Genomic DNA, 19,882 nt, shown 5'->3' with positions numbered 1-19,882 from the left:
TGGCACGGTGTTTGGCTCATAGCAAGTGCATATTATCTAATTTCCTTCTTCTCTTTTTTAAAATGGAAAACAAACAAAAACAAAACAACAACACATATTTTTAAAACAAGTCAAATGAAACCAAATAAAACCAAATGGCCCTGTGTGGATATTTAGATCTTACTACTTACTTCTCAGTGATTCTTAGAAATTTTAACTTAAAAAATTTTTTAAATATTTATTTATTGGAACACAGTTAATCATACATATCTGTGGGATACATCCCTGAATATCAATACCTGTTGTGCAATATGTGATGTTCAAATCAGGATAATTAGTATATTCAACATTATACAATGTAATTAATTTTCATGGCCCTTTACCAATTCCTTCCTAACCCCTATTCCCCTCGCCCTTTCTCACCTCTTGTAAGATTCTTAGAAATTCTTTGAAATAATGTTGCATTTCCTTTCATAACAGGGAAAAAAAAATCTGCACAAGAACTAATCATTTGATCAGGTGTCAAAATTGCTTGGTATTATTCTTCAGTGGAATATCGTGTTTTTTATTTTTATTTTGGCAATTGGCCAGTGTAGGGATCAAACCCTGGAGTCTGGTGTTAGCACCACACTCCAACCAACAGAGCAACTGACCAGCCCCTTGTCCTTTTTTAAATGCCTGCTCTGCTTGTAGCTTCTTAGTTCAGTTTGCTTTATAGCAATAATCTTATACCTTACAAGACATAATAATGTAAGATTATTCATTATATCTTATAAGTAATATATTACTACATTTTAACCATATGATGGGATCATTCATTCACAACATAGTAAAACATTTATTGAATGAATAGAGTTGTTAAAACAGATCTTAGGTGAATAATTCTGAAAGCAGGTGAACTAACACAGTTTTATTCTTCTGCTCCCACACACCTTGGTTCTTTCACTCATTTAGGTCCATTTTTTAAAACTGACTCATTCATTAATAAATATTTATTGTACACCTACAATGTGCTAATCACTGGCTAAAATGGTGAAGAAGACTCTTTCTTTGCTCTCAAGTTGTGTATAGAAACTGAGGAGATGGGACAAGAAAATGGAAAATCAGATAAGTGTGTACATATACATATATATTTTTTCAAATGTCTACCCATTTTGAGGAGGATTTGAGGTAGCTTGCAGAAGCTGAGGCTAAAAAGCAAATAGCGGGACAGTCTACTGCAGCAGTAAAGAGTTTGTAGCTGGAGTCAGATGGGTCTAGATTTTTGATTCCTGGCTGTGCCAGCTCTGTCAAAGGTAGGAACTCTATTTATAGCCTCAGTCAAACTAAATGGAAGATTCATATGCTTGGGTATGCTGTGCAAGTGCTTATGTTTAAATTTTGGGAGTAGAAAAAAAAAAGATTTGGATTAATAGTTTGTTTTTAGATATAAGAGGTAGAGGTATCCTTACTTCTGAGTAGAACCTGGACCTCCTGATTGTTCACTAGGGACAGCCTATTTTTCCGACCTACTAATTGAATTTTTCTAATTGAAATTTATTAAATTAAATTTTCCCTAACTGAAGCCAGAGCTGTCATAAACATGGTCCTTGTTTTGTTCTTGCTCTCACTGGTTCCTCTATGGCAAAGTTGCAGCATCACATACAGCCAAGATGGTTCCAGTTTCTACAATATGCAACTGGCAAATATTATATGACGTCATGAAAATCTGAAAGTTGGACTGTATTCCAGGCCAGATAAAGGACCGATCAACTTTTGCGAATGGGCTGCAGGGCTGTGTTTTGGAGTGAGGATTTCTTGCCTAAATGGTAGCTTGAGATCTATTGTTCTGAATAATAATAATAAGTGATTGAGAACTTAGTTTTTCATTGTGCTAATTATGTAGTAACTTTGCTGTAAAAGGTGTAAGGGTAGTTCTTATCCATTGAACACTTTAACTATAATAATCTCTGAATTTGAGACCATCAGAAAAAGTTAGAGGAAATGTTATTCTCAAGAACATTGAGATTTAAAAAACTTTTGTTCATGAAGGCCTTATGAAAGCAACTCAATACAATTCAACAAACATTAACTAAGCACCCGCTATGTGCCAGACATCTAAAAGAATCTTAAAAGAACTGGAAAACAAAGAGTTGGAATGCCTAAACTTGTTATCTGGAAAACCAATAACATAGGGAAAGAATTCCTGTCTTTCCTATATGAACTGTTTCTCAGGGTGTGCAAATAGTTGATGGGCAGAGGTTTCTAGGATATTTAGCTAATGAATAAAGAATAAATGATAGAATTAGAAGACCACATTTTGCAATGTCCAATGAAAAAATGGCTCTAAACAATGATCATTAATGACTGCTAATGTCACAGAAAGAGAGAGAACCAGAAAATGAATGTCTCATGATAGAAGTAGATGTTACAAATATAAAGTAGTACTGCTGAGAATTCTAACCCAAATCTAGTAAGACTCTAAACCTATCAATTTATAGGAAATACAAGGGATCAGGAATATTTTATATGACAGTATGGTGATGTAATCAGCAAAATCTTGACTGTTGGAAACTCTACAAGACAGACGAACTGGTTTCTTCAACACATAAATTATAACAAAAAAGAATCTGAGAGAAGAGGAACTCTATAGACTAAAAAAGAAACATATCTACCACTTGCAGTTTGTAGACTTTATTGCAATCCTGATTCAAATGAATACACAGTAAAAATATTTTTAAAAAACAATCAAATAGATGTGAGCACTAACTGGGCATTTCATAATATTAGTGAATTATATAATTTTTAGCCGGTCTAATGGAATTGTGAAGTTGGGAAAAACACACTATCTTTCCCCTTCTTTCATACAGCAAAAAGCACAATCATCAACAATACAGGAGACCAACTTCTGTGTGGGGACTTCTCCACAACAGCAAGAAGCCAGCAATTCTGTAGTGAACACCAGTTGGGTGTCCTCTAATTAAATTCCAACACCATCTATCTGGAGATAGTGTCAGATCCCACAGGTTGAGGGCTCAGTTTCCAAGACTGCCACCCCCTCCTTTCAGATGTCAGTCACAAGTCCAGGCTCTGGAACTTTTCACCAAATGGCTATAAATAGGGTTCACGCAAGCCCCTCCTTGTGTTTGATAAGTTTGCTTGAGTGTCTCACAGAACTAAGGGAAACACATACTTACATTCTCTGGTTTGTTATAAAGGATATGGCAAAGGATACAGATGAAGATATACAAGGGGCGAGGTGTGGGGGAAGGAGCGCAGAGCTTCCATGCCCTCCCCAGTCGCACCAGCCTGCAGGAACCTCCATGTGTCCAGTTATTCGAAGCTCCCTGAACCCACATCTTGGGTTTTTATGAAAGCTTCATTACACAGGCATGACTGAAGCATGAACAGCCATGTAGAAATGTGATTGGACAAAAAGGATCTGATCTAACACTGACAGACTCAGTTGCGAAACCCAGCAGGGCCTATTGATTTAGGTTCTTCTCGATCTCTCTGTGTAGCATTCCTTCCTCCCAGGCACGGGGCAGGACCCCTGCTCAAATGGGGGTCTTATGATCTACAATCAGCTAAGGCAGGTCAGAGAATTTCCTGCCTCAAAGAGAAAAAGGAGCAGGTAAAAGGAGGGCAGGAGAAGGCCAGAGAGTAGCCTAAGCCAGGAACCATGGATGAAAAACAATATATAAATATTATAATGTCACAGGGTCATACCACAATTATAAGAATTTAACTCTTAGAGGATGTGAAAGTATAACAGTACTAGTTCTTCAAGAAACAGAACAAGTATATATAATAAAACATGATAATTTATACACAATAAAATCAGGCTGAGGATGAGACCCTTAAGAGTATACCATTTGCCCAAAGTAAAAAGTCTATAGTGATTATCAATGAAACAAAAGATTCACATTCATCTGTCAGTGAAGCAAAAGGTACAGCTTGTTCATCTCAGTGCAGACATATGTATCTCAGATCTAGTCCAACTTTCCCCTGAGATGTAGTGGATTCACATGTGGCTGCTACTTTAACCCATTCAGGTGCATACTAAGCTCTGCAGGTGAGGGGTCTACACCTGAGGGAACTCCTCATGAAGCCTTAGGTGTGGTTTGGCAGAGGGCTAGCAGTTTTGCAAGAATGGGTCACTGGGAGACCAAGCCAACTGCTCACATAATTTAATTTTACCTTCAGGACCTACTCAAATTTAATCTTATATGTAGCAATTCCTTTGATAGTGGCATGTTGCAGAGGTTGGTTTGCTCACTCAGACTGTATTCCACCCTTGTTTAAGAGTGACTTTCTGACATGCAGAAACTGTGAAGGTAAAAATCTACATATCCCAGACTCCTTACAACTAGCTTTCAGATGCCATCACACAGGGTTGGAAAGAAGTAGGGCAAAGGCCATCTTCTGTTCCTTTTTGCTGCTTTCTGCCAGAAATCAATTTGGTGGAGACATAAATTCTACCAGGCATACTGTAGTGTTTTATCTTTAATGTCTGGGTGTTGAGAGGCATTTGTGTTGGTGGCTGCTACCTTGGGGGCTTTCTGATTTTGGCTCTCTGATGCCTGGATTTCAGCTACTACTGAGTGTTTTTTCTTTCAAGACTATTTTTAGAGAGCAGTTTTAGGTTCACAGCAAAATTAAGAGCAAGGTACAGAGATTTCTCATATACCCTCTGCCCCCATGCATGCCCAGCCTCTTCCCTACTGAGTGTTCTTCATTCTATTTGTGTTAAATGGCAGTCTCAGAGGAAGCTGCTACCTTAGTGGTCAATTATATAGTGTTCTAATAGTTATTTTTGGAAGCATAGGCTAGAATTCTTTCTTCCCATATTTCCAGTGATTTTAGAAAAACGAATTTCCTGTGTTAAATTCCATCCTGAATAAAATACCTAGAGGAGTTTCCGTTACTTGAAACTTGACTGATACAGAACAGCCTACTTTATGGATTGGAATATTAGCCAATGCCTACTTCATGGAACAACTCAGGGTGCATTCTCCTCTGATGTCTTATGGTCAAATTTTTGTCTCTAACTGGGTCTCATTAGGTCAAACTCTCATTTATTTCAAAACAGTGGGAGCTTCCACTGTGATTCTACCAATGGCACTTGCCATAGTCGCCATACTGCACCTTGATTGGCTGTAGGCTCTTAAAGTGTCATTGAATCCACTAGCTCATGAGGGCTGAGAGGAAGAGCTGCTTGTAATACAGTCTGTACCATCTCTTGCTCTGGGCTCCAAGCTAGCATCCGTCTGGATTGCTTGTTAATTTTTGAGCAATAAATCCACTTTGCTTTATGTTACCTTCAAAATTTACAGAGGCTCAAAGGTGCTGTGTCCATTTGTTAATGACAGTGCCTTCTTTAGAGGGGACATCATGTCATTCTCTAGACTCTGGATGCCCAGAAACTAGGGTTGTATCTATTTCTTAGGGGCACTGAATGTTTTAAAAAGGATATCCTGACATGTCTAGATCTCGGATGCTGCACGTTTTTATGGGGTTTTTCTCCTATGCATTTCTCTGGAATGCGTATATATTATCTAGGGTTCCTAGGGGACCTGACAATTCCTATTCACCAGATTCTTTCTGCATTATGTCATCAAGGTAATGGACTAGTATGGTGTCCTGTGCATTGTTGGGATTTGCACTCCTGACACTGACAAGTGAAAATAAGCTATTTTTGGTATTATTTTAATAACTGGGATAGAGAAAAAAGATGTACCAGAATAGTAGCTTATTCCAGGTGCCAGGAGGTATATTAATTTATTCTAGGAAAGAGACCACGTCTGGGACAGAAGCCACAACTGATAGTTTATGATAATACATTGTCATTCTAAAACATTCATCTTTACTCTGCATTGTCCAAATAGACGAGTAAAATGGGGATATGATCGGACTCAGTATCTCTGCATCTTGTATGCCTTAGAGAGCAGCACTAATCTCTGATGTTACTCTGTGGATGAGACATTATGTTTGGCTTACTTTGGTGAAGAAGGAAGACTCCAGGGGCTTCCACTGGCTCTTTCCAATACAAGTCTCAGTCCACAGGGTTAGAGCCTCAGTGGGAATTTCGCAGTGGCCCAGTGAATTTACTACTAGTGTACACTCACATGAAATGAGCAATAACCCTGTAATATGTTTATGGAGTCACTGTGCCCACTGTTAGACAAATTGGGACCTCAAGTCTCTCACATGATACCCAGAAGCTCCCACTCTGACCAATGGGCCGTCGTGGCATTTGGATCCCCTAGGCATTACTATTCCTTGTCCTTGGTGTCACTTGCTGCTCTCAAACTTGCCAATTATTTTAGTGCTTATCTAATTTGCTTGGGTCTAGTCTTGTCTCTGATAAGGTTCAGTCACTGCCACCCAAAAAGGAATCAACCTGTTTTTGTGAGATCACTGGCCAGTCCAAGTTGTTCTCCAGAAATAGTCTTTAGATGGGACATGGTATTTGTAGATAAAAATGTTTAAAGTTAGAGCTTTTGCCTGCTCGATCTATCTGTCCATCCAGTCAGCTATCAATCGTCTATCTGTCTAATTTTACCACCTGGGTTTCACTTCTGGCTAAGAGCTGCCATGAAAAGAACTCCAGAGAAGACTAGAAATAAGGACAGGAGCCTGAGAAAATCAAGTGCCTGGAGTGCTGAGTTGCACCTGTCATCTCAAACAGGTGAGCTTTCTAGCTTTACTGTCAAATAGGCCTAGTTCTCAGGAATGAGGGAAATGATTTAAAAAAATAAAACCAAAAAACAAAACTCTGTCTTCTGTAGAAATTTCTTATTCTTTAAATGACATGGGGCTTAGAACTTTGTAGATACATACTCTCTCTCTCTTTCTGTCTCTGTTTCTTTCCATATATAATGCCTTGATAGACAGAACTTGAGAGTTTGAGGTATAATAAAATTTTCTTTTCCTGCTGCTGCTGAGGCAGAGTAAAAAGTCCAATCATTGTGATGCACTGATTCCTAGGGAAGAAATAGGAAACAGCTGTGATCAAATAATTAAAGGATGAAATGAAGATAAATAAGATAAAAGAGATGAAAACAATGAAGAGTTGTTTGTTACATAAATATGGTTTGATTGCTGTTTAAATATGGTCAATTTCCTTCTTGTCCTATGTTGACCTATCTTGCTTTTGAGGAGATTATACATTTGGGGTTAGAAAGGGTAAAAAGAGATTGGTGGTGGGAAAGCCCTGGATTAGGAGTTTGGAGATCCAAGACCTAGTCCCAGTTCTGCTACTTACAGGCAATACTTGACCAAGCTCTCAAACCTATTCATCAAATAAACATGATATTACCTGTGCTGCCTACTTCAGCAGGTAATGCAGACATGAATAAGAAGAAGCATGTTCACTTATTCAACTTATATTTATTAGAAGACTACTAAATTCCAGGTTCTAGGAGCCAGATATTCTGTATTGAACAAAAGTGTTAAAGTACTTTGCAAATTGTACAGGCTTCAGTATTATGGCATTATTGTCACCTAACCAGCTGGGGCCTTATTAAAGAGAAGAGAGAGGGAAAGACAGTAGAGTCTAAAATTTTCTTCACTTCCTTTGTTACCGAATCCAAGTCCAGCTGCCTGACCCAAACAAAAACCCTGGCTTGGCTCACCCAAACCTGTTACAGAAACCAGGGTATTCAGCTCCTGGTTAGGCTTACCAAAATCTTGTTACCAAACCCAAGTCCGGCTGCCTACCCCAAATAAAAACAAACATGTTAAAAGTCAAATTGTTGGTAGAATAGGGAGTCAGCTTTTATTGAGGAATACCAGTGACCTGAGGAGAAATATCAGGCTAATCTATTTCTCTGGTAAACCTGTAGGAGAATGGCCAGACTAAAACCATCTCAAAGCCTCAGATTTGGGCCGGCCCAGTGGCTCACTCGGGAGAGTGCGGTGCTGATAACACCAAGGCCCCGGGTACGGATCCCATATAGGGATGGCCGGTTCGCTCACTGGCTGAGCGTGGTGCTGACAACACCAAGTCAAGGGTTAAGATCCCCTTACCGGTCATCTTTTTTTAAAAAAAAAAAGCCTCAGATTTACTGAGGGGTTTTAATCGGGAGAGTGCGGTGCTGATAACACCAAGGCCACGGGTTCGGATCCTATACAGGGATGGCCGGTTAGCTCACTAGCTGAGCGTGGTGCTGACAACACCAAGTCAAGGGTTAAGATCCCCTTACCGGTCATCTTTTTTTAAAAAAAAAAAGCCTCAGATTTACTGAGGGGTTTTAAAGAGGAGATTGGTGAAACGGAATCTGAGAAGTGAAAAGCAGGAGGGAGGGGGATGTGGCCCATGGGGGCTCCATGAAAGAAACCAGGTACAAGGTCTCACCAAGGCTTCGTCTGGTTTCTGTTCCCATCCTTGCTGTTATCTTAGGGTCTTTCTGGAGGAGTGGAGTTAGGATAGCTTTATTGATGTCTTCGTTGGTAACTTCACGTTTATATAATAATGTCATCTTCCCTTAATCAAGGTTCAAAAGATCAAATAATGGTGGGAAAAGAGGGAACTCAGAGAAATGCATGCCAAGAAAAAAAATGTGTCCTTTTAAAAATTTTTTCTCAAGCCCATCTGGTTTTAGTTCCCAACATGGCTTCAGTCTTGCTCACTCCAACACTTTAAAAACCCATTGGCCCACTGGCAAAACTCCCTGACTTAGCTATCTCTTATTTCCTGTCATAAAATGGTACTTGAACAGATTCCACATAGATTAGACTACAACATTCCTTCAAAATTTCTATTTATTCATGAATTTACTCAGCAGACATTTTGAGTACCTACTGTGTACCAGACACAGTGTTAGGCTCCAGGATGCAGAAATAATCAAGGAGCAGCAAAGTAACACAGATATAGTAGTACAAGACCTGGAATAGGATTATCCAGTGTGGCCTTGGCAAATTATAATTTTTTTTGCCTACCTCACTTTTCTCATTTGCAAAATGGGGTTAACAATGGTACTGTTGGGTATAAGTTTGAGAAATTTTGGGGCTGATCAAAGAAAAAGATTTGACCATGACATGGCAGTCGTACTTACAATCCATCTCCTGGCTCCATGTTGTTTTATAATTTATAAGTTGTATATTGTTTCTTGGAGCTTGAGTTTGTCAGCACCACACTCAGCCAGTGAGCGAACCGGCCATCCCCATGTGGGATCCGAACCCGGGGCCTTGGCGTTATTAGCACCGCACTCTACCGAGTGAGCCACGGGCCAGCCCCGGAGCTTGAGTTTGGAGCCAGCAATAACTCATTTTCAAGACCCAGAATCCCGTAGGGGCACAAACTGAGATTTCAAAGCCTGTTCTCAGTTGGTCTTCCTATTCAGTGGGGGAATGCCAGGAGAAAAGATCATAAAAGGAGATGATTTTTATTAATGTAATGTGTTTTGTCAGGAAAGTGATATTATGGCCCACATGTAAACACAAGTGCACAGATCCCATTTTCATTTGGTTCTTGGGCTCGATGCTTAAGGAGAGACTGGGCCTCAGGGCAACAGAGGACATGTATTTCCTACTCCAAACAAATCGGTCCCTCCTTCTTGGTCTTCCCTGGAGTCTGGGCCCCTACCTCCTTTCTGAGTAGTATCTTGGTAAGCAGCAGCCTTGAACTGAGCCCAGCGTGCATCTTGTGGTTTGGAGAACTCCTTCCACAGGACAGCCACCTCCTTTAGAGTCGTGAGGGCAGGAATATAAACTTTCTTAGCTTTAGTCACTTTAAGTAATGTTTTAGATGACTCAGCCCAAGGATTGGGCTCTTGATATCCTTTGGGGGAGAAACTAGAATGACAAGATCCCCAACAGTAGATTCAAGGAAAACAGCAGCAGAGTCATCCTAGCTATTTACAAAGGCATGTCCCCAAACTGCATTTAGGGAACTGTCCTTGGTCGCTGTCACTGCCTTATAGGCTTATTTACCTGCCATAGTTGTCTCCCAGGACAAAGGCTTCCTCTTATCTCAGAGTATCCTAAATCACTGGCTAGACAGGGACAGCTCATCCTGCTACATCCCATTATGGGGTCAGGGGTGGCCCAGCCCTGGTTTAGAGGCGTGCACTGCTTCCCTTGATCTGTTCAGGCTCACAGGTCTCAGGGTGTCCAGCGCCTGCCAAATGGCGGACTCAGGTGGTTGAGCTGACCTCCTTCCCCAGGCAGCTTGGTGCCTGTGACCCCCCCAATATGAGTTCCAGTGGCATGAGTTCATTCAAGTACTGGTGCTTGACCAGGCTGATGAGGCACAGAGGGAGGGCACAAAAAATATAATATAATACTCTACAGAGTAACATCACACAGAACTGTGCAGAGGCATTCCAAATTTTGAGTTCCAATCTCTTGAGGCTGTTTGGGATTGCTTTGTCAATTAACTGTCCTACCAACTTATCTTATCTTATTAAAATATCTTATTTGATAATCTTCTATCTTATTTCCTGATCACCCAAATCCCATCCTTGTTGCCAATTGTAGGGAGCTAGTTTGAGGGATTTGGAGGCTGATCAAGTTAAAAAATATGACCATGAGATGACAGTTGTGCATACAAGCTTTATTGGCTGACACATTGACAAGTATGCAAAGGGATGGAGAAAGTCACCCACAGCAGGAGACTACCCACAGGCTACAGCAAAGAGTTTCTACTCGGAAGGGGAAGAGAGCAAGAAAAGAGGGGGGTCAGAGAGGGGGCTTATGTGTTAGGTGGTGTAGGTGATGTCACTCAGCAGCACGGCATGGAGTCAATCTCTGGGACAGAGAGCTCCAAAGAGCAGCAGCAGTTTGGGGTCTTGATGGTCAGGAGCTTATCTTATCTACTGCTTTCAGATGTTGGGTGAAGTTTCATGGAGTGTGTAAAGCAGTCTAAAAATCTGCTTGTTAGGGTTATTTTTTAAATAATTGGATATGTAAAAATTTTAGTTTGTCGCAACTGGGATTTTGAGCTAATGGGTCTCAGCCTCGAGTCAAAGAATAAACAACGTAGGAGCCAATACACAGAGACCATCTTTGGCTTATTTATGTAATAGTGCCTGCTTCACAGCAAGTTTATGGGGATTAAATATGAGTATATGTCAATTGCTTAGCTCAGTACCTGATGCACAATGAGGATGCAGTAAATGTTGTAATTCTTATTATGATACAACACTTTCTGCCCAAATTGAGCTTATGAAAAAAGAGGTAAGAGGAGGAAAAAATCAAAACTGAATAAAAAGTAGTCAGTTGGTTATTCTTAATAATTATTGAAGAATAACTAAGGGAGAGACAAAAAAAAGTGTGTTGTTCATTGTTAGGATTTCAGTTTTTTCCACCTCAAGGCAATGTGGTTCTGGGTGTTGAATTGTAAATTTGCCACCTGGAGGCAAATTCGTAGAGATAGATATGATTTTTTTCCTGAAAAATTGACTTACTATTTTCTATGAATTTCAGACCTACTGAGAGAAGTTCTTCTCCTCATTTCCTTCCAATCCTTTGTTAGAAAAAAATGCTCATAAAGAGGTCACACAGTCCCGTTTTGGTGGTTTCTCCATGAAATAGTCAACTAAGCAGAATTTTGGCATTGCATTGAGAAATAACTATACTTCATTATATCAAATGAATGGTGGATTGCTAAATCTCTTGCCCAGAAAACTGTAACATATTCTGTCTGTTCTACAGACAGCTAGCTATGTTCTGCATCAGATTTGAACATAAAAGTAAAATTTCATGGCACAACAAAAATAAATCCTAAGTATCAACATTGTCCTATTTCTCAAAAAGTTTGTTATTGTTGGGGCTCAGAAAATGATACTCCAAAGTACAGTGATTTGGCATGCTGAGCACTTTGAACTAAGGACTCTGGAAGGCCTCAGAAGCAGCCTTAAACCAAAGTTTCTCTGACCTTCTCCTGCCCTCCCATCTCCCATCCCTTTTTCTACTCCAAAGTGAGTCATAAAAACTAGAATTCCTCTTACCCTAGGTAAATCATAGAAACTATAACTCATCTCCCCCAAAGTAAACCATTAAACATAACCAAACTCCTTTTTCCCAAGAAGAAGCCAAATGCAGGTGCGCACTGATTAGTCTTAGATACAACGTGACCCTTCAGGACCTAGTAAGTCCAAAGCTTTACCGGAAATCTGTTTTTCTCCAAGGTGGACACTGAACAGATCATCTTAGGACAAAAAGTCTGGTTCCAATAAGGTAGGTGCTATTGGTTAAATGTGCCCCTCAGAAGTACATGTATTGAAAACTCAACCCCATTGTAACAGTGTTAAGAGGGTGGGCAATCCAATTATTTGAAAAATAGGACCTTTGAGAAGTGATTAGATTGTGAGAACTGTGCCCTTGTGAATGTATTGATTCATCCATGGAGTTGTTCTGATGGCTCCCTTCTCCCTTGAAGACCCTCATTCTGGAAGGGGCTCTGATCCATACCCAGCAGGAAAGAATCCTACACAGAGAGACCAAGAAGAACCTGAACAAACAGGTCTTCCTGAGTTTCCCCCTCAGTCTATTACCATTAGATCATACTTCAGGTTTGAAGACAAATAGGACATGATTTAAATCAAAAAATCATAATTTAACCTTTCTAAGCCTAGTTTCCCCCTCTGTAAAATTAAAATACTAATGATATGAGTATCTAGAACATGGTATCACATTTGATAGCTTCCCTGTCTCCATAAAGATTGGTAGCTGCAAAGAATACATTCTTGCTCTTTTAAGCAAGAAAAGAGGATTAAAAATAAATTAGATAGTCATGAAATAAATGAGTGGGTTAGAGAAACAGGCTGAAGCTAAGTTGAGCTTTCAGAACCAACACCCAGAACCACACCCTAGAACAGGAATGATAACAAAACTTCCCTGATATTGCTGCTGTCATCTGTTCCCTGGATGCTGAAAACCTGATTTTGCTGCAACTGTAGGCCAGGATATCAACTTTACTGCCCACCCCACCCCCCCGCTTTTCTCCTATGCCACCCGCTGTGTCAGCAAATTACGTCTCACTCAAAGTCTCTCCTTTTATGTTACTCACTTTCAAATTGAAGTCCTGCATGGGCATGTATGCCAGGTAGAAGGTAGGTCACATGCCCTCATTCTGCAAGGGTGCTGAGGAGTGAAGTCTTCTGGATTCCACATTATGAAGGTGGGGCTTTCAGAGTGAGTATTACCAAAATATGGGAAAGGTAGTTAAAAGATATTGAATCCTTTCATACTGTTTGTCTTTTGGTCTAATAACAGTAATATCTTCTTTTCTTTTATCTACATTTACTAAATACTGAACAATGGGCCAAGTGAGACTACAACTATCCACATTTTGCAGATGAACAAATTGAGGCACAGTGAGTTTGCTAGTTTGCCTTTGATTCATAAGTGGCAGAGCCAGGACTTGGATCCCTGCCTATCTGACTCTAAACTCTGGTTGGAAAATCCCTACATGATGCCACCTCACAACTCTAAAGGCTCTTCCACTGTATGTAAATCCTGTTTCCTTTTTCTAAATCTTGTTCTAACAGTTGCTAAGAGCCTGGCCCTATTAATTCTATGCTAGTGCTATTTATTCAAAGCTAAGCCCACTCAACAGCTCTGCCAGCCTTCCAACTCTGCAGAAGAGAAGAAAACAGTGGGCAGGTTTGGTAAAATGGGTCAGATAAGCACACAGACTTATCTGGGTCCCTAGTAGATGAAGGCTACTTTGGTGTCATAGACTTCAGTTTGAGATGCTTTAATATAGAAGAATGTAAACATCCTTCCTATGTTTCCACATTTTCTTTCACAGAGCTGTGAAGTGTTGAGCCAGGCAGTGAATGCAGCATAGTGAAAAGAATGTGCTTTGGAGCATCATTCTGACGTGATTTAGAATTCTGGCTCTGTCACTAATGGATAGTGTCAGCTTTGAGAAAAGATTTCACCCTTCTGACCCTCAGTTTTGCCCATCTGTAAAATGTACCTAGATTTCAGAGTTGTGGTAAGTGTGGTACCTGTTGTCATATTTTGATCTCCTCCCTTGTGTCTTAGTCTATTCTCTGCAACACAGAGTCTGAGACAAAGCTTACCTGCTGCTATGGTCCAAATGCTGTGTCCCCTCCAGATTCATACACTGAAATCTAACCTCCAAGATGATGGCATTAGGTGGTAGGGCTTTGGGAAGGTGATGGGATTAGCATCCTTATAATGGGATGAGTACCCTTATAAAATAGGCCCAAGGAAGCTCTTTCACTCCCCACCATCTATGAACCAGAAAGTGTGTCCTCACCAGACACTGAATCTGCCAGCAGCTTGATCTTGGACTTAGCATCTAGAACTGTGAGAAATAAATTTCTGTTGTTTATAAGCCACTGGATTATGGTATTTTGTTATAGCAGCCCTAACTAAGACAGCTGCCAACACTTTACTAAAACCTCAGGGATGCAAGAGTGAGCAAAAAAGGAGAGTGAGGCAGGAAGGAGAGAAAGCAAATATAAGAGATGTGTCACCAAACTTAAAAGCACACTGCTAGTTACTCTTGGCCCTGAAGGACATTTCCAGAGAGACCTTATAGAACCACTGAACCTCAGAACAGTTTGTCCAAGAAAAGAACGGCAAGCAGTTTACCAGCTGGATCCTTCCACCTCCTGTCACTGATTGGTCAGTCTGTCCATGGCACTGCCCTAAACTTCTGGGATGTGTGATGTGGTCTCTCTGGTTAGCCCCTGGAGAAAACAGGATAAGACCTGCATATTGGAAACACTGAATTTTCTCCCTTGATGAATACTCTAGAAGCAATGCCAAAGCCCAGCTTCCACCTTGGAAGTGGGGATGTGCTTTGACAATGATGGTAGGAAGTGAGACAGCAGTGTCAGCACTGGGCTTTATGATCACAGGAAACATGTGAGCCATTGTTGGGCTGCCCTGGCAAGGAGGTGGGACACAAGGCCAGGGCTAGAGGACAGGCAGTATATGGTGCAAACTGGGTCAAATACACTGTTTGGGGAATTATTCATCTTAAAAGTTATAATGGAAAGCAGCACCGACTGCCACCACTGGAGTTGAAGAACCTTTCCCAGTGTTTATGGCTGTCAGGGCACAGCAAGGCTGTATTCTAGGCTATGTCATACTTTTCAGATGTACCTATTCTGGATTTTGACTCAGGAGCTAGTGAGGTCAAGAAGCAGGTACTGCACAAAGTCCATTCCAGTGAGGAAGAGGCAGCAGGAGAAGCTACGTCAGCTTCCGGGGGCTGTAACACCAGGTGTCCAGCATCAGTGGTGTCAGGGACACACATGCATGTCTGTGCCTAGTGGTGGCAGTATCTTCCTGGGATAAACCAATTTCGTTTTACAGTGTTGGATGCCATTCCTAACTTATTTTCACTCTCCAAGTCTGGTTCTCCCAGCCTTCCTGGAGATCTTGTGAGCTACTTAACATCATCCATTACAAGGGTACATCAAAAAGTTCATGAGAAAACAGAATTAAAAGATAATACAAATCTTTCCACGAACTTTTTGAGGTACTCTTGTATTTGATGATATAGGCAGCTCATAGAGTCATATTGTTTATGTTTGAATTAGCCGGGGTTCTTGTATCTAAGAACCTTGACTGACACAATGGCTGCCAGGGGGCAGATATGAGTGGCAGAGTATTATTTTTTAAATATCGACCATTTTCTCCCATTTGCTCTATTCCCTATTCAAGCATCTATGCCATCGTATGTCTATTTTTTCTTGGGAACAATGATAGGATGGAAAGCAAAAGAGAAGATAAAAAGGGTGATTTCTGGCCTCCAGAGGCTGGTGACCTTCTGGAGGGTAACAACAAAATTCCGGCAGACAAAATATTTGGGAGAGATGTTACAAGAATGAAAGAGTGGAGCTTCTCTTCTTTTTCATACTCCCTAGGGTGGGGAAGGTAAGGAAATATGAGAAAACCTCAAATCACCCGAGATTATATTTCTGCCACTTCCAGAGAATGAGGTCTCAAAGCAGATATTAATTTGAGTTACACAGGAAAAACAAAGACTTATTTTCATCTGAGATTGTGGCCTGAAATTTATTCACATTACATATGCAACAACAAAACAAAACACATGAAAAATTCCATCAAACCTAGGATAAGCTTAGCATAAAATAAGTGCTCAATGAATGGTATTATTTTTTATTTTACCTATATCTAGTTAAAAATGGAGAAATGCGTATTCTGCTCTGGTTTAGGAAAAGGAGAAAGCTTAGCAAAAGGAAAGCTAGCAGCCTCAGGCAGTGTTTTATTCTGTTTAGGGAGAGGAGCTGCTCAAGAATCTCATGCAGTCACTGAATCTCACTAAGTATATTCAATCAATAATGTGTGCAGTTGCGGGAAGAAAACACAACACTCTGATGAACACTGCATCCTTTTTGAATCATAGTCTCATGCTAGATAATCACAACAGGCATCTGCTGCTGCAATAAAGTTTCACACTCATGCTAATCTGGAGCTAAATGTTAATGAAGCCTTTAGAGTAAAGCTTATAAAATAGTCTGATCCCAAAATGTGTGTGTGGTTCAGGAAGACCCATGCTTCGAGGGGGGAGGAAAGGTCCCGTTTTGATCTTCACTGCAGACTTGACTTTATGTGCAAATATCCATTTAAAGAAGGCTGTCACAATATTGTCTATAATTGCAAAGGTAACATATTTCATACTTTCAAATGTTTCATCTAGTAATAATGTATAGAAAGAGAAAAAAAGATAAGGTAAATGTGACAAATGATAATTCTTGAATATAGGCAGAGGATTTGTAGGTACAGACATTCAGTGCACTATTCTTTCAAATTTGAAATTATTACTACATTGAAAACTTTTTAAGAGTATTTAATTGAAGCAAGAAAGGGCATATGGAATTGCACAAAACTATCTTGCCATTTAGCATGGTAGGGTTTCTGGAACTTTTTGGCCCTCTGGTAGTATTAGTAGACCCAACTTCTCGGCAGGGGATGAATCAATAGTATTAGCTACTGCATATCCATACTCACAGCATGCCAGGCACGGTGCTGAGAACTTCTACAAATATTTTATCCACACGAGTACCAAAAATATGCTAATTAAAACCTCCACAAATTCCAAAAGTTAGGTTGTATTAGCCCCATTTTATAGGTGAGCAAATATCCAACCTAGGCAAAATGGAAGAGCTAATGACTCAGATTTGTCTGACTCCAAAGCCAGTATGTTATTGAGCCTCAGATTCAAGAACCAGAAAAGGAATAGTGGTCATCTGAAATATGTTAAAAGAACAAGGATGTTTCAGTGCATGTCTTAACATAGGGAAATAAAAAGCCCAAAAGAGGTACACAATGGAGGCAATAGGCAGAGTGTGGGAGAGCCCCGTAAGTATCAGTGGAGGGGTGATTAGACAGAGGAGGGACAGGAATATAGAAGCATATATACATGTATGTATGCACACATATATATCTACTAATACATAAATAAATATAAATATACTCATACATGTATCATCAGCTTTCTAATTCTACAAATTGGTCCTGACTAGTTTAAACATGGTATTGTTTCTATTAGTTCTTGAACAAAAGTGAGAAAGACCAGAATTAATATAATGAACTCATATGAGCATGGTTCCAAGGTGCATGATCTCCTTCTCAGGATGCTGGAATGGCCTTGTCGGGTGCTTGCTTGGACATGGGAGGCCCAGAAAAACTTAATGCATGAATAATTTATTTCCATGTCTTTGTCTTTGGAAAATCACTAGTGACTCTGAAAAATATAAATTAGCTGGTTCCCTCAACTGAGGGTTTCTTGGTTTTGGCATTAAATGAAATAACTACTTTTCACTTTACCTAATACAGAGTAATAGAGAGCCTCAGCACTGAGCAAAAATGTTATTTTCTTTGTTATTATAATTTCATTAAAATTTTCCTTTTTGTAATTTTGTTCCTCTAATTTTGTCGCTGTAATTTGACTTTTTTTCTTCTTTAGGACACAGCCAGTCCTAAAAGCTTTCCATTCTTTCACTTCTGGACCAAGTTATCATTTCTATTGAAAACATAGAGTAATATAAAAGTCTTTGATTCAATGCATATACTGCATATGGGAAATGACTCTCATCCTTGCAAAGTATTGCTTCCAAAATGGCACTGCTGCTATACTTTGCACACAAGGTTCCAATGATGGGTGACAGTTTCTGGGTTGTGGTTATGTGATACAACCAGCGAATCCTATTATTATGGGCTCATTTTTATACCTCCTTTGCTGTAAGGTGGGTCTCCTGCTCTGATGTAATGTTATTTGGGATGCCATGCCAGTGGATTAAACATTTCATAAGCCTTGGGACTGTGACACTGACTGAGACCCAGAGGGAAGAAAAGACAAACTCATTCCTGGAATAGGTTCATTCTCTTTCTATGAGAATGAGATACCAGCTTTTCCAAGCATGGAATGGGCTATTAAGTGACTCATTGGTGGCCTTAAGGAATGGTGTCATACTGGGCATTCATTGTTGGTGTCTCTTGCTTGCAGGTTGGATATTAGGTAGCAATAGCAACTAGATAAGATTGGGTAAGCAGGAGTTCATGCACTGGGCCCATGTGTAATTTCCAATTCTGCCACTATGACCACTTTATTCATGTATTTGTTGTGCCAGCACTATTGCTGCTGAAGATAGAGGCTGGATGACATTAACTGGCTGAAATATTTTGTCTGGTTGGTCATTTAGTGCCTCTTCCATCATCAATGCTATCTTGTAGGCATTAACATGTGATACAAAGACCTTCCTATATATCAAGCCACATGCATCTACCTCAGACCTCCTTGTCCCACATCTATCCTCCAGTCTTTTCCCTTTTAGGTCCTTTACCAGAAGGTCAAGACATTTGCCACTCCCCATGAGTTGGTACATATTCTAACTGTGGGACATTTCTCTTTCTACACAAAGCAGAAAGGTAGTACATCTGGATGACCAGATGTACCACTGAAAGCTCTACTCAGCAGGAGGATTTCGATTCACCACTGTCTTTCAAATCTATCCCTGAGTGAGGCTCTACTCTTGTACCTGTAAATCAAGCCTATATATCCATAAACTAATCTCAGGCTTTTTCTCCTTCTTCAGCTGGCTGGATGGGATGCCCCATATATTTGTAAGAATGAGCTTATAAAGGGTTGTTGGAGAAATAGTGATGGGTGCCAACATGAGGATATGGTCCTGCTCATGTTTGATTGAGATGTACTTTTCCCACGCTAAGGTGGATTTTTGCTGGGTTGCTCAACTTTTCAACTGTGGTCTGACAGGATCCAGTTCATTCATGATAGTCAATTCCAGCCACATGGTCACTTAGCCCCCCACAATCAGGTGCTCTACCTCTACCAGGCCGTAGGAAGTACAATGCCTGGTGAATGTTTGGGGGTTCTAGAGGCAGCATGGTGTTGAGAGTATTGATGATGGGAGCCCCCATGGGAGAATCACAGAGCAGACCTCTGGGGGGGTCTGGGGCAAAGCCATGCAACTTGCAGTAAAGACGTATACACATTTTGAGAAATAATTGGTGTGCTACTGGGCTAGGAACTCCAGTACAATGTTAAGTAGCAGAGGCAATAAGGGGCATTCTTGTCTTATTCCTAATTTCACAGGGAAAATGTTCAGTGTTTCACCAGTAAGTATGTTTTCGACAGCTTTTCTTTAGATGTATTTTATCAATTAAAGGAGGTTCCTCCATTCTTCTTTTGCTAAGAGTATTTTTAAAAATCATTAATTAATCTTGATTTTTATCAAATGCTTTTTTTGGGCATCTACTGTAATATGCTTTTTTACTTTTTAGTCTGTTAATATGAAGAATCTCACAATTTATTTTTAATGTTAATCACAGTTATGCACTTCTGGTATAATTCTTACTTGGTCATAAAGCGTTATCCTATTTATATATTATTTGCTTTGATTTGACACTTTGTTTAGGGTTTTGGGGTCAATGTTCTTCAGTGCTATAA

Source organism: Galeopterus variegatus, unplaced genomic scaffold, assembly GCF_000696425.1.
Source record: "Galeopterus variegatus unplaced genomic scaffold, G_variegatus-3.0.2 Scaffold2732, whole genome shotgun sequence".
NCBI classification, from domain to species: Eukaryota; Metazoa; Chordata; class Mammalia; order Dermoptera; family Cynocephalidae; genus Galeopterus; species Galeopterus variegatus.
Note: the sequence above shows the minus strand (reverse complement) of the source record.